This window comes from Varroa jacobsoni, unplaced genomic scaffold, assembly GCF_002532875.2.
Source record: "Varroa jacobsoni isolate VJ856 unplaced genomic scaffold, vjacob_1.0 scaffold_552, whole genome shotgun sequence".
NCBI classification, from domain to species: domain Eukaryota; kingdom Metazoa; phylum Arthropoda; class Arachnida; order Mesostigmata; family Varroidae; genus Varroa; species Varroa jacobsoni.
Genome location: NW_019213454.1, coordinates 16,403 through 31,935, shown reverse-complemented (window position 1 = coordinate 31,935; position 15,533 = coordinate 16,403). Strand labels below are relative to the sequence as shown.

The 15,533-nt window shown below is 40.2% G+C and overlaps 2 long non-coding RNA genes across 20 annotated transcripts in view; one reads left to right on the top strand and one right to left on the bottom strand.

The window, feature by feature from the left end:
• The first annotated feature begins 2,063 nt into the window (after nucleotides 1–2,063).
• Nucleotides 2,064–8,775, top strand: LOC111261393 (uncharacterized). 3 transcript variants are annotated; one of them, XR_002680945.2, is made up of 4 exons: nucleotides 2,064–2,569; nucleotides 5,445–5,525; nucleotides 5,948–6,042; nucleotides 7,189–8,775. It is a non-coding gene; the product is annotated as an uncharacterized LOC111261393 (long non-coding RNA). The 3 variants fall into 3 exon arrangements; XR_015311488.1 differs by lacking the exon at nucleotides 5,445–5,525; XR_015311489.1 differs by lacking the exons at nucleotides 5,445–5,525; nucleotides 5,948–6,042.
• LOC147753336 (uncharacterized) overlaps nucleotides 6,868–15,533 on the bottom strand; it is a 17,678-nt gene continuing 9,012 nt past the window's right edge. For 3 of the 17 annotated variants that reach the window (XR_002680936.2, XR_015311480.1, XR_015311478.1), the window contains 3 exons: nucleotides 12,669–12,712; nucleotides 10,293–10,310; nucleotides 6,868–7,736 (listed from right to left, as the gene is read on the bottom strand). This is a non-coding gene — a long non-coding RNA (uncharacterized LOC147753336). The other 14 variants (XR_015311481.1, XR_002680930.2, XR_015311486.1 and 11 more) reach the window with 11 other exon arrangements.

Here is a 15,533-nt window from a genome sequence, read left to right as displayed (position 1 = left end):
CTTACGGGATGAAGTTGCTCGGACGTGCCAGGACATCCTCTGATCAGCAGTTTACCTGAAACTAAAGACAAGGCTGTTAATTAATAGTGAATTGCAACACTGTTACGAGCTACATCCCTGAACAAATGTTCATCCACTAAATGATTTCAAAAAGCTAATTTCGTATATATATATATATATATATGTATGTATGTATGTATATATATATATGTATATATATATATATATATATATGTATGTATGTATATATATATATATGAGATTCGCTCGCGCCGTCACGTTCCGTGAGAAATTCATTGCTGTTAGGCGATTTTCGGAAAAGCCAACGGATCTTTGCACATGGGGCCACTTGTAAGTAAATGTAGAGCACTCCCGTATCGGCTGATTCAGTTATTCCACCGAAATTCTTCAGCTTGGTGCTGGTGAGATGAATAGAGAAATGCGAAATGTAATAAAATTATCATATTTGAATCTAGAAGAAAATTTAGCATCAGATGTCTCTTGCATTTCGAAATAACGAGAGCGCTTTCGAAGCAGTAGTACTGCCGGTCTCGTTTCTAAGAACGTCAACAAGGTTATGGCAGAAGCAACAGCCATAAATGTGTTACTGATTGCGTAAATATCTGTGAACGTAGTAAAGCACAACCTTAGATGAGCTGTGGTTTGACACTCTATGCACCACTTACAGTTAACATGTTCACTAGGGGGAAGAGGCGGCTCTGCTTTTCGACACACTTGTTTGTTTTGAAAAATTGACAATTCTTAGAAAAATATAGGTTTACACAGTTTTTACTATTTAAAAAAAATAAGCTGAACCAACATTTCCGTTCGAGAATGAAAAAATCCGATGACAGTACTAACCGACAATGACAGTTTTCTTATTCGATCTATCTACTCTACTTGGATAATCATAAGCGGTATTTGAAGAAATTAATTAAGCGGCACTCAGGAGTTACTTCCGAAATGAAGGTTACGCAGAGTATCCCTAATTGCCTGTCCGTGGCACAATAGTCCACGACGGCCGAAGAAAACTAGCCAATATCGACACTGGGCTGATAAAGCCATTCTGCTATTATAAGCAGATAGCAGAGGACTCGCTGAAGTAACAAGAAACAATAAACCTATTCGTCGGTCGACATTTATCCGTACTGCATGAACACCGCCAATAGGCGGCGCTAGTGGTTGAGGTGGCGGTATTGGATGCATCATTTCGCGCTAATCGTTCCTTCAATTCACGAACTAAAACCTATCTTTCTGTAACGTATGTATAAAGGTACAGCATCCAAATAGGGACGTTTTGCAGCTAAATTTTTCCAATATGGTACAAGTTTCATTCCTGAAGGTCATGTTTGCTTAGTATTCACGGCGAACATAGATTCAGTCCTGCACTCAAGGTTAGTTTCAAAATGTCACCTTCGCATCCGTGCAAACGTCTCCTCAGTAGCGGCACGAGCGAGTCGACGCTGACACGTTTAAGCCTGTAGATCTTCCGCTAATCTAAGGAGCGCTGCATACATACTAATCGAACGGATTTAAGTCTGAGCTAGTCGGTGCCCTTGCTATTGTCAATCATTTTTCACCCCTCTAAATCAAGCATCTATTGAGGATCTTCGATTTACCTTATGGAAATTGTTTTATTTTTGGATTTTTTTTGAAGCCGCGTGAATATTAGCAATAACGTAGGATGTCGGCTTTGAGCAAAAGAGGAAGTCTTTGATTTTGGTAAGTGTGAAAAAATTAGATAATAGTTCATTTTCGTGAAAATTGCGAAAATGGTGCACTGACTCCCACCATAAAAAGTCTACCGTTTTCTTGTAGAAGGAACAGGCTATTTGCTAGCGCCAAAAATGATAGCAAGTATGTTCGTCACAACAAACAGCCTGCCAACGTCTGTCTTAGTTTAGACACCGCTCTCTCCCTCCCTCTCTCTCTCTCTCTATGTATATATATATATATTTGTGTGTCATCAATGCTTATCACCGACAACGGCGTGCCGTCTGCAACGAACAAAGACATGGTCGCTTGTTGTTTGTGGGCAGCTTTAGCAGTGGAGGATATTTCAGTGTAAGAAGAGGCTTTAACTATTGCGGCACAGAGGGAGCCAAAGTCACGGAACAGCTGATGGGTTGTGATCGGTTGACTATAGCGGTTCAACAAAGGCAAACATAACCGTCGATGAGCATAACTGCCGCCAAACACATCAAAATACCAATGCCGTTACCATAATGCCCCCGGCCGATCACCGGAAGTAATTGGCACTGCAGAGCAAAGGAGAGGTACCCGAGTAATATAGGATAAGAGGGATGGCGGTAGCACTGCTTAACCACAGTCATAGGGAGCGACGCGAACGAATCGAAGGAGTGATCGAATCCCGATATAGCCCAACTGTCTCAGCATCGTTACTTAGAACATCAACACTGGCAACGGCTGAAACTATTCCTCACCGATTCTTAAAGCATTTTTGCCCAAATGCGGCCATGACATCGTACGACACCGCATAAAAAGCGTGTAATTCATTGTACTCATCTAGCGAAACTCGTCTCATATGCCACAGAGACCAAGTGCGTAGGTAAGCAACACGAAGCATTACATCAACTATGGGTCTTTAAATCCAAATGAAGCTAACACAGGTATGCTCGATAAGTTCAATACTTCATTTAACTATGTGCATGTAATTAGTCTACTCGAAGCGAATACTCCCGCACACGGAGGTGAAGAACACGAGTTTTCAACGTACGTGGAACGACGATCCACTTCTCAAAAAAAAAGCCAGCGTCATCAGTGTACAGCAAAACAGTATCATTCCGCGATGCTACTGTTTCTCTATCATTACATCTCGTTGCTAGAGGTAGTGGTAACAATATTCTAAGGAAGATCTGATATTGGCACCATAGCGCCGAGTCGCAACAGCGTGATCTAGCCAGTGAAGACATTAATGGTTTCGGGTTGGTCCTAGGGGTTTATATAGCAGTAAGGTTCTCTTGGCTGTATGACGGTGGTGGATAATAACGATGCGAACGGCGCTACATTATTATGTCAAATACCGTAAGGAGAATGATAGCAATGAGGACATCGACAGTTCTCTTATTTCTTACATTATATTCATCCGGCCGATAAAAATACGTGAGATTATAACAAAAGAGTTTGCAACTTTACTTTTCAATACATCGAAGCAAAAATAGTTTTCGCACAATTAGAACTGTGCTCGTAGAAGAGAAAAAAAGTGAACCTGTGGGCTTTGCCTGGCGCTCGTTTTTCCCTGGACTAATTTACCCCCATCGTCCCGCACAGGCACAAAACCCCATATAGGTTGTAACGTAGTACCAAAACATAGAAATTTATAGCGTATCATATGATACGATTGATAATTACAGTGAATTAGTTAACATATATATAAATAGGTTTTTTTTTATTTATTATTATTGAACAAATTATTTATGCTTCCTAACACTTACGTCACCTTTGTCTCCGTGTCAGTGGATTTGCTTAATTGCCCCTACCCCCTCCCCTTTCATGGGAGAAATCATCCAAAATCATCCATCCGATCGGTTCATTCTCACACGCAGAGCACTCCGCCCCCCAAAGGGGACTCTACCATAGTCAGCTGAAGAGGGCATTTTGCGAGGAGAATTTGGACTGCACATAAGGACGTTTATTTTCAGTAGTGCAGTAGATTCAGTCGAACGCATATATTTCATATAAAAAAAAGAATCTAATAAACAGATAAAGTAGAATAGAAATTAAATCCACCGCCTCTCACATCGGTAACATGAAAATAAAGACTGTCGCCATTTTATTTGTTCCCTCCCAAAAGTGCAGCCTACAGGATTTAAATCGTTTCGTCTGGAGTAATCTCTGCTTTCTAGCTGTTCGTGTAAGTGATAGGGACGAATATTAGAGAAAATACTGGCCGCTTGTCACGAAACGCCGCGCAGTTATTTCCTAACCCTCAGTTACAACTAAACTTGACTCTTTTTGGGCAGACAGCGTTGGATCGCAACATAAAATTCAATGACCACTTTGATTATTTCAAATTATACAATAAGCTTGATTTCGCACACCTTTGATATATGACATTGTTTACGTAGATGGCAGTATGATGGAATACATATAAAACAGCAATAGCAATTATCTCGATTAGAGAAATGAAATACATGGACGCAAATATATGCTAAGGTATACGGCTGTGTTTTAATCGTAAATACGCCGCATCATATCAAAGCTTTCTATGCAAATATAAATATGGACAATAAAATCCCAAAGATTTCAGCTAGACCCTGTATGAAACTTCGTCACATGCCATTGTGCTTGGCCGTCTTTAATCAGCAGCGTCCGTCTACTCGAATACGCCAACCGATGTCTATAGAGCAATGGAGTAAATACATGATACCAAGCATGTAACGCACATGAAATTGTTCAGTCATTTGTCAGCAAGATGAAGTGTCATGGTGTGACTCAACCTTTGTCAGAACTCCTCAGCATACGTGATGGAAATTGAGCAACGGGTCATGTCGCAAGGTACAAATGTCGGAGCATACGTTGTTGCTCAGAACAGAGAACAACATTCATTGTACAATGAAATTTGTACGCAAGCTTTTTGTATTTATATAGTTTTTCGCTTGGCTTTTCTTCTGTGTGGAAAAGTCCTCGGAATCACGTCTTTGGTTCTGCATTAAGAACCTGCCATACTGAAACAAACAGCCGGGGTCGGTCCCGCTGAACTCGTGTGGTATTTTCCAATGACACCGCATGATAGTCACGCGGTCATCTCCTTTTGCATATACAAACTTAGTTTTTAATTTATAATAGTAAATTCGTTGTAGTAATAAGCTCTTCGCGTCTAACAAATGAGCACGGCTATATGCCTTTTATGCTATATACCTTCTTCCTCAGATTTTTTGGCTTGTAAAATTTATGCTGCCAGATAACTTGATAATGAATGTTTCGTTTGTACAGCAATGTTATGGAGTAGTGTGAACTGAAAAGAAGATCAACTTATTTTCTAAATAGCGCAGTTGCAGACAGTGAAAGTGAAGCTCCATTCGAACTATAGGATCGAGGACATACCCTATTAAGTTGAACAGGCTTGTCTAGCTGAAGTTAGTTATGTCACTTTGTATGCGCGCGTGATAGCCTTTGCTTGTCGATTGTTATTTCTCTGTCATGAAATGAATGAATTACGGAGATAAACTCATCTTAATAAATCTGATACACCATATCATTCACGCAATGCCTAATCAGTTCACATCGTGTTAACTGTTCTGAGGTATACAACGCTCATGTACATGTAGCATTTACTATCTATGGTCAAATCGATTTCGAGAAGGTGTCGGTTTGTAGACGAGAAGAATCATTGAGATGGCAAGAGTTGATATTAATAAAAAAATGATACAGACTTTTATATATGTTAGCATATACTAAAAGTGTCGTTCTGTTTGTTTGAGGTTCGAGGAGGACAGTGCTCACCGAAGCGCCTTCTTAATATCCTAAATGGATGAGACCTTGAGACATTCGCTCTATACATGGTAATCGCATACATTTGAATGTGAACTGTATCTGTTCGGAAATAGGCTCGGATTCTCGAGTATCTAGTTCTGCACTAACCAGTTAGCCTGAACCGGTGAACGATCATCTTCGTACAAGAGCAGTAAGACACTTTAGGTGTCCACGATCGCATCATAGTTCGGATGGAAATCTGTTTTTGCCTACAATAAATACATCCTTTAGGACGTGATCGATCCAGCGATCGCCTCTGCAGCATAGACAGAAAATATTTCTCCGCCGTTCATCGTTGCCGGAGAGCATCCACTTAGTTGTTATGAGATTTAACGTGTACCTGAACATGACAGTTATACCTATACTATATTTGCTAACTATAGAGTTGAAACAGAACTATCATCAGAAACCCACTTCTGAACGATGTCGATTCGTTCGTTATTTTTCTCAGGTGTAGCTTTCTGTTGAGCTGTGTTGACCCCCCAGCTTCTGTCTCTTCTGCAACACTGATTTGAGATAATAAAAAATCTTATTATCTCGGCAAAGGTTAGTCGCACGTAAAGACACTGGACAATATCTTACTTTCCTTAGATTCAGATTATGAAACACTCTGACTGCAAATCCGTTTACGTACCTTTCGGAGCAAACTTTCTCTATTACCACTTGAAAACTATTTCTATATAAATATATATCCTCGTTTATCAATGGTCAAGCTAAAATTTCCTGTTGCGGTTACTGGGCCTACTGTTACTAAATGAGACTAAACAATGGAAAAAAGTTCACCTCTTGAAAGTTACTGCGAGCCAACGGTTCATCCGCGTTGGTTTGTAGGTGGCATAGATAAATGACCTTTTCTCAAAATTCCTGTTATACAGAACCAGCACATAGTTGGAAGATTGCTACCGAATGTCAGGTATCCGAATTTGACATTGAAAAATGAGCACCACCTTAAAATCATATATACTTTCTGCATAGAACTTTCGACGACCACCACATTAAACAAACATGCTAGAATAAAGTAGTATTCTGCCTGATCAACGCCGCTCTGTTACGACGATTAGGAATCTTTTGCGACATTCATCTCAAAGCCCTGGATAGAGGCATTAGCGTATTCAGGGTGACTTGGTTGCCGGCCATTTTTATCTATGCGCCAGTACTAACTTAATCTCAGCGAAAACGCTTCTTAAACAAGAAACATATACTTCAAGGATCCATGTTCAAAAAATCTAATATGGTACTTGGTATTGTGTGTACGTTGTGCAAAGCGAATCAGGTCGTCATAACATAGTACGATCTATATTTAAGCATATAACAGGATTACTATTTGGGCTAAATGTAAATAGAAAGAAAGGCAAAAGACGATGACAAATCTAAGAGTCCAAAACTGTACGCTATTTATATCATGTATAATTGTTGTATTATTATAGAAATTATTATAAAATGCTATTATAAATAACATTGCCGTCTATTGCAACGCGTTCCGCGTCGAACCGCACAGTCTAGTGGCAATATTCAGTCAGTCGGACGTCCAACAATCATAGCGATCCTCCCGTCGGTTAGCGCTACTGCTGTTACTACGACCTGTGCTGGGGGAGCCGGTCAGGTCATCTTCGCATATAAACGAACAGCAGCAGCAACACCACCGACGTCTGCAATAACGGCGGCGTCAAGGTTTTTATCTCACTGTTTCAGTCATCCTTTAAGCAGCGGCGGCGGCAGCGGCGGCGACAGCGGCGGCGACAGCGGCGGCGGCAGCGGCGGCGGCAGCGACAGCTCCTGCAGTTGCTGGCTCTCTACGACAAGAACTACTATATGCACAAACGTAGCAGGTTTACGGTAAGTCCCAGCCTTCCAGCCCCAAAGCAAAGATTATCATCATTGCCCCACTTGCTATTATCGTTGTCGCTGTTATTATTATTATATACGGCGACTTATAACAATGGTATAAGTATCATTGAAGGAGGAACGGAATAATAACGGGATCATGATGGACAGATGAACGACCATCGTACGGCGACGACATCCACATCGAGGTGGAAGGAAAAAGGGAGACCAACCACGCTACGAAACAAAAACTTCAAGGTTTTTGTCATCGCAGTGGTTAGTAGCCTATCCACAACTACGTTGCACTGACTGTTGTGGTTGTCACTTCAGTAACGGCTGTTGTTGGTAATTACTTCTAAAGACTCGGTTTCCAGCGCTGCCTGACAGAACCTGACTCATTGACGACAATGTTCGACCTTTGGGTCAGGCAAAACACAATAAGAACAAACATCGTACGAGTCAAGAGTAATAGACTGTAACTAATCGCATGATTAACAACGGTAGCTAATAATGATCACTGATTATTAATAATAAAAAACGGTGGAAGAAACAAGAAAAAAATATAGATCAAAATGACTGCAGACTCATTAAGTTACTTTATTGACGCACATGTTTTATTAAGTACTTCTTGACGGGAAGCATTATTAGAATATGATATTGATTTTATCGCTTGTTATCGATAGACTGCCATACAAGTATACATATGTAATGCTGATCGCTGAATGAATTTTAAATGGTATAGCACCCAAGCAAATAAGATTCTACGACACTGAAAATAGTTGACTACGATCAAAAGCAAAGGAACCGGACGAATGTTTGTGCACTGACTCAGACTATATATATATATATATATATATATATATATATGACACTCATCAACAAGCTATGAACGCGAACCGGATCGTTCAGTCACTTAATCACTTAAATTATCACATTGCAGGAATCAGCACTCGAAGCTTTAGGTTGAAGGTTACTACTCTTGGTGCTGACAGATGACTGATTAGGTTATTACTGATTAAATAAATATACACTTACACAAACAATGCAGGAAACACAGGCAGGCGCATGCACAGAACAAGTTCGCCATTCCAACTAGACAACAGAGAGATATCGACAATCATAAAATGACCGTAAATTCAGTTTCAATTTATTAAGCTTGTTGTTGAGTTAGTTATTAATTAATAAAGTATTAATTAAGTAAGTAAGTAAGTAATTAAAATAAGACTGTTCCTATTCGGCTATGCCAATTTGTTTGCCAACTTGTAGAATACGATGCCATGTGGGCATCGTTAGTACCTATATGAAAATACTAGTAAATATCGTAATAATAGCAGTAAATAGAAATAAAAAAACACCCCAACTATATCAATTGTTTTTAGTTGAATGGAAGCATAAATCGTCAAACGTGTTTGACAAAATTTATTTGCATTTATAAAAAAAAAAAAAAAAAAAGAATCGATTATTCTCAATATGATGGGTGCAGAACTGCCCAACTGATAGACTGCCACTAGGTAATTTATGCGAGTGTGAACGTTTAGAAACAAGTGAGTATTATCTGAACGTATACGATATATACGGCGATAGTCTTGATAGAACTCAATCTTTATTTGATCGGTTCAGCTTATTTGTTTACCCCTATCCAGTAGCTCTAAAACACTTCAAATATTTGCATTTAACGCATTATCACAACGAAGTGTTCTTTATTTCGCTTCTAACTCATAGCAAAGGTTATCCAATCACACTCAGGCAGCTCTGATGTAGCATCCTCTACAAACGCATCAGTTAGATTGTCCGGTAAATGGCATTGTTATTAATAAGGCTTCCCTACGGATATGATTGTAGGCATCCAACAGATATATAGATAGATGACAGTAAGCACAGTATAGTTCTATTAGAAAAGCCGGCATACACCCCTCCACAGGATTTATCGTAGAAAAAAAAATGTATTGGCTTGAATAATGACAGATGAATAGAAGCATTACGCGATTTTCACCTCTTGGTCCGTTTCTGTTTATTTCTGTTGCTGATAAAGCATTCTGCTGATTACAATAGAAAATCTCTCAGTGATGACCCACTCCTTTATTACTACCGCTGCAGTTTTTCTTTAGGACTTCTCCATTTTCGAAACGGCAAACGATTCGCGGTTTTACGAGTAAAAGCATTCACGATAAGCACCAACCTGATTACATTTAAATATTTTGGTGGTACCAACCAAAGCGTTCCACTGTTGAAAAAACTACGGTGCTTGTTCATCGTTTACTAGAATTGGTTACTATATTCTAGTCCTATAATTAACTGGATATTTGATGACGACCTACACTAGTCGAGACCCAGTTCGTTCTTAGCTAGAGACAACGAAAAAATCCCCACGACAGCAATGCATTACAAACTACTTTAGCATCCACTTTATAGACCCAGTCTGATCGTCATAAAAAAAAATATTGTGTCGTTTTTCGGTAGTACTCTCCTTGAACTTGAAGCAGATAATATGGTTGGTCGTCTCAAATGATATTTTTTTTTAAAAACCTCTGGTTGTCCGTTCACAATATTTATTTTTTCACGACGGGTATGATAAAACTTACCACAAAAAATTACCACTAAATACACTCTTCCTCAAAACAGGCACACATAAACGGATCCTATCGTATTAATCAGCTTCTATACAGAAGAAGCAGCCGGGAACATGGAAGACAGACTTCTGTTTAAACAATTATCTTTCCAGATATCTACCGAATGTGGGACTAAGCCCCTTGTTGCCAATTAGTGAATACGGTTAAAACATTAACACACTGGCATGCGGTCTATTATATTGAGTCTGCCGAGCTGCTACAACAACCTGTTTACAGGTAACTTAGTAATTTGACCAGCCGTGGATCAGCTAAACGAGAGACTGGCTTTTCTTCGAGTAACTAGTACAGAGTGTTCAAAAGCTACTACTCGGGCGGTTGTCAGTCACCGTGTAGTCCACTGACCTGTCGTGTAGGCCTGACCTGAAAACAAGAACGAGAAGACGAGGAAAGTCATTTCCGCGTCACTGACTCATTGAATAAGGTGAATCAGATCGCTGCCTGATCTAGTTACGCGCTGCAGGATTGGACAAAACGACACCTATTACGGGTTTCCCTTTGTAGAACAAACCATCACGTTAGTGCGCATATTAGCCAGCCATTATAAACTACGTAATTCAATATTTAATGTTTCGGTTATGTTAAGGTTTCGGAAAATCTAGCTCTCGAAATCGAAGTTCCCGTGTTATAGTATGACAGCAAAGACTCTGTCAGCTTAGTCTCCACATAGGTTTCCCTGGAAAGAGTATAATACGAAGTTGACGCTATTACCTGGGCCTACAGATCTTCAAAGAGGCTTACGTTAGAGCTGCCATCATACCGTCAGCATGTTAACAGAACAGAATGTCGAACGACGTTTATAGCCAAAGAAATCCGGATCTCATTGCATTAACAAAAGACATTGTTTGATTTCGCCCTGCTCCGTCTGCCGTGTACGGATTTTTATATACAGGTATTACGCCAGTAGCTAAATCACTGTGAAATGAGTAAATGATGTAATCAATCCCAATTAGATAGAATATGGTACAACCGAATAATCGCTTGCATAAAGGATGTATGCAAGTGGATATGCATTAGTAAGGCAATGAAGATCATCATTATTACCACCGTTTTTTAGGAATGGCATCTATTGCGTTTGTGATCTATACAGTAACAGACATCAATGGATGTCTTCTAAGCTTCCATCATTTTAACTATAAAACAACTTCTTTTCTTTCTTCGATAATCGTTCAGCGGTCCAAGATGCTGTAATCCGTGGTTTTACTTGCACATTCGCGCACAGCAAACTGTATGCTGTCAAGTATGGGGTTCATAACCTGGGCATGTTCAATGAACCTGGATGTACATGTCAAAGATTCACTTTTCATCAGCACTACCACTCTCATAACTATTAGGACCGCCATAGTCATCATCTTCTCGTTATTTTGGCCGCCACAGTTTGACATTGACTCGAAGTAAGGCCGCCCGGCCATCATCTCATCGTATAATATCGTAGTATCTGACCGTCACTCATTCTCCCCGCATGGCACGGGCGGGCGGCGCTGGCAGGCGGTTGGTCGGGCAATCTAAATAGACGAATGTTCTTTGTATTCTACTTATAATAATTACTATTACTCTTCAAATTTGACTTTTCTTAGCAGAAATAGTAGTGATAGGTAGATGGTACTACCACTGCGATTAACGCTATTGTTGGCCCTGCTTTAAGCAGTTTCAACAACGCCATGGTGTTCTATTATGAATCAGTAAGCGCCAACGATGCACGCCCGGATCTACAATGGAACAACCATTTAGCTGGGTTCGTCTGTTCTCTAGAACATTCTCTTTCATAGGTTTCGTGGTCATCGTATAAGCCGAAAACAGATGATATCTTGGCCTCCTGCCACCTTCGCTCATAACACCGGTCTGTCTTCCCTAACCTTGAAACGTATTGGATAACGCAGACTTCCCGAGCCGCGTTGCAATCGTAGTTATCAGTTGCGGTAATATAGATTCATACAAACTATCACCAACCGCCACCTGTTATTAGAAGATGGCCCCTTAACCGCGCGCGCGCGCGCGCGCGGAACCTCCGGTCCTAGATACACTGCACATAACAAGGGCCAATAGCGTGAGAAGGAACAAAATAAAATCGTCTGAAAATCGCTCTTAAGAAACGCCATCTTACTAAATACTGCGTTTGTAGGTCTGCTTCTGTAATAAATAGCAGGTTACCGCATTGCTTGGATAAACAGAAAAAACGCGACTTAATTGAACGTAAAATATTATTTACAGGATCGTTCATAGTTCGAATAAATAAGAATGGCTTAAGCCAAATCATCAACCGGCGTATGCGAACACTGTAAGGCCAAACTTTAAACTGACACAAAAACCATATATTCTGATCAGGTGCTGCGGTACATTGGCTTCTAGCTTTCCCGCGAAATGTCGCTGCTGTCGGAATTAAGCTCTAATATTCATCTCATGCAAAAAATCAAGTTAGTACGATAATTTTTTCCGAACTTGGTGGCTAAAGTTGTCTACGAACCTTTTTGGTAGAGTTTACTGTCAGGGAACTTCGTCCTGCATGTGCAAATCGACAATTACTAAGTTCAATTTTAATTATAAGAAAGTGATTTCCAGCTAAGCTTTAAATTTCTATGTACTACTAAGTCAATCTAACCATCGTGAAGCAACATGTTCGAGGTCGTATTCGTCGTGCTAAGCAATGCTATCGTAATGAATTCTGGCATGACACTTCCGTACAAAACTATTTATTACCTTGAGTTTAGACCAGCTACTCACAGCTTCGTAGCTGTTCGGTAAAATAGCGAAGGCGCCTGTAAGGCCTATGTCGAATAGGTCCATGATAGGGTTAGCAACATCCGCATGAAGACAACAGACGAGTGCGCAATGCGACAGTTTGCACGGAGTTACACGCGGGTGATGCCGGTAAAAGCAGGAGAAACAGATTGAGTCGAACGAAATACACGCTAGCTTCATCAGCCATTAAGTCAAACAGTCATTAACATACTCGCGACGTCTGCCCGTACGAAGTTCGAATATTAGGGCGGGCGGCACTGGCAAATGATTAACGGAATTAAGTAAACGTTAAGTTAAACTGCAATCAGTTTCTACACTGATCGCGGTTCATATCAGGCGTGGTACTGCGTCGCAACACGAAATGAAAGTATGTAGATTGTTATAATGATTATTATTATTGAACCATAAGTAACTCGCGCTAACGATATAGGCATTAAAATACACAATCCATTCAAAATGACAGAGGGGGAGTTGTAAGAGCAGCGGCTCAGGTCCGACAGATTACATTAAATGCTACACGTCTTTAGATGTATACAGTTATTCATCCAAGAACAGGTTTTATCTGGAAAGCGTCCGCAAAACAGTGAGTATATAATAATACGTAAGAAATTTGATAATTTTCATCAAGGTATCGTGATTTCTCTAAATGTTGTAATTTTTTAAATTCAAGCATCATATTCCCTAAATATTACGAAAAAAAAAAAGAATTAAGGTTTAGTAAGTATTAGTAGTAGCGTAGTGAGTAGCTATAGCTGATGAACCACTGAGCAGAAAAGCAATATTATGTAAACACATCTAAACATGATTAGTGCAGTAGATCAATTGTGACACATGATTCCTACAGCACCGTATGAAGGCGGATTACCTCTATTTATACGTATTCGTACTATACACGTGTACATCACCGTCCAGTCAGCTTTCAGTAATCAACTCCGTTACCATAAGTTGACTACATCGACAGCAAGAAACGTCCCAGCCCGTTATCTTGCCAGATAATGTAATCTATAACGCTTTGTGCGTCTAGCTACGCTGGAGCATCTACAATGCGTTGTACGACTCAACTACAGCTGACGTTGGTTACTGCTTACATGGCTTTATGTATGCTGATACAAATGTAAATATGGCTGTCCTGTTTAACGAACCAAAATATACTGTTTATCCGTTCAATGGCTTGATTGGCCGTGCAAAGCCTTCGGAGCTGGTGCAGCGTCGACCTGGCAACCCTATTAATTTGACAAAAAATACCTGACTTGGCGTACTACCAAAAATGAAAAAAAAATATGTCGCTTATATGCCAGTGACGTAAAACAAAGAGGAATTCATTTCTTCTGTAGTTTAAACCGAACACGCTGAAGTAAGATGCTATACAGCAAGATAGTAGTGAGCCGCTAATGCGGCGGTAAGGCAGACTCGTGACTGCGTGAACTACTCTGATATTGTGTGTGCAAAGGTCTTGAGCAAACTGGAGCCCTTACAGCAGACCGTGTTAATGAACATTAAAACAGCGATAGTACTTGCGTGATTCACGAACCTGCTCACCATTGAAATAATCAATAGAACAAAGGATCGATCTGTCACGCCTCTTTAATGTTTCCTGGCAAGATCGGGCTGCTTCATCCTCGTTACAGCGCACAGTGTGATCGCAAATTTATCAATTATACAGTGACGTACGGGGCTAGTAGAATATAAACCACATTAAATCTTAAATTTTCTTACATTTCGAATTTAACCGGGCCTAAAACCAGTGTATTACAACAATAGCAATGATAATGGTAACATATCTGTTAGCAGGAGAAGCCGGCAGTTATCAATGGCGCACTTATGACGGTGTTGCAGACCCCTACAACAACAGCAGCTATATAACTATAGCAATGGCTGCCGACGACAATTACACTCACAGTAATAATGGTGTCGGTGATGCCGCTCATGATGTCGAAAGGACAGCAAATCCGAACAACAAACGGATGTTCTTTGTGCAGCAACTGGCCCTTCACTTCAACAGTCAGCAAGCCAAAAAAATAGCCTCGAGAGCAGACAATAGCGAATAAAGCCTGCGGCAGCATCCAGATGCACGTGTAACACCAACATCTAGAGTAACGCCGGGAATGAAATAGGGATAATACATATCATATGGAGTATAGAAGGGATCTGTTGTAATCAACCCTGAAAAATCATTCCATTGCCACCAGTGATAGCAGCATTACCCGCCCGACGAGTCGAACAGGAGTCACGACAATGAACGCATCCGTCAAACAGCATACAGATCACACGAACACATATATTCACACGTAACTAATGAATGGTAACTGTATGTGAACTGATGCCATAGCTCAAAAGAGCCGAGAAGCGCAAAAAGTCTCTAAAAGACTATTAATTACTTGGAGTTTGTTTAGATAAATATCGATGAGTGGCTGATGTTCTGCTCTACAAAATGGCCGTTCATTTCCATATCGACAAGCTAAGTGTACGAAAGTGTTTTTTTTTATGCTATGATCAATTTGCGCATCTTTTAAATTGAAACTCTACTATGAATCTTCCGGTTTATCTTAAAGTCTGCCTCGGATTTTTTAGAGGCCCCACGCAAATTGGCAGTAACATAAACCATGGATTTCGGTTAAAAAGGAATGTTTTTTAGTCTTTATTGGCTTCATCCAGCATGAAAATTTAATATAGGTTATTTTTGCCCTAATTCCGAAGACGATGAACTGTTATCTGCTATAGCAGATTTGTTTTTTTGTTCCAGAAAGCGCTTGTTTTCATCTGGTATGATGTGTAATAGATGAACGCATGCCCGTTACGACAAACGCCTCGCCAAAGTGTTCCCCAATTCAAACATATTACTTTGTA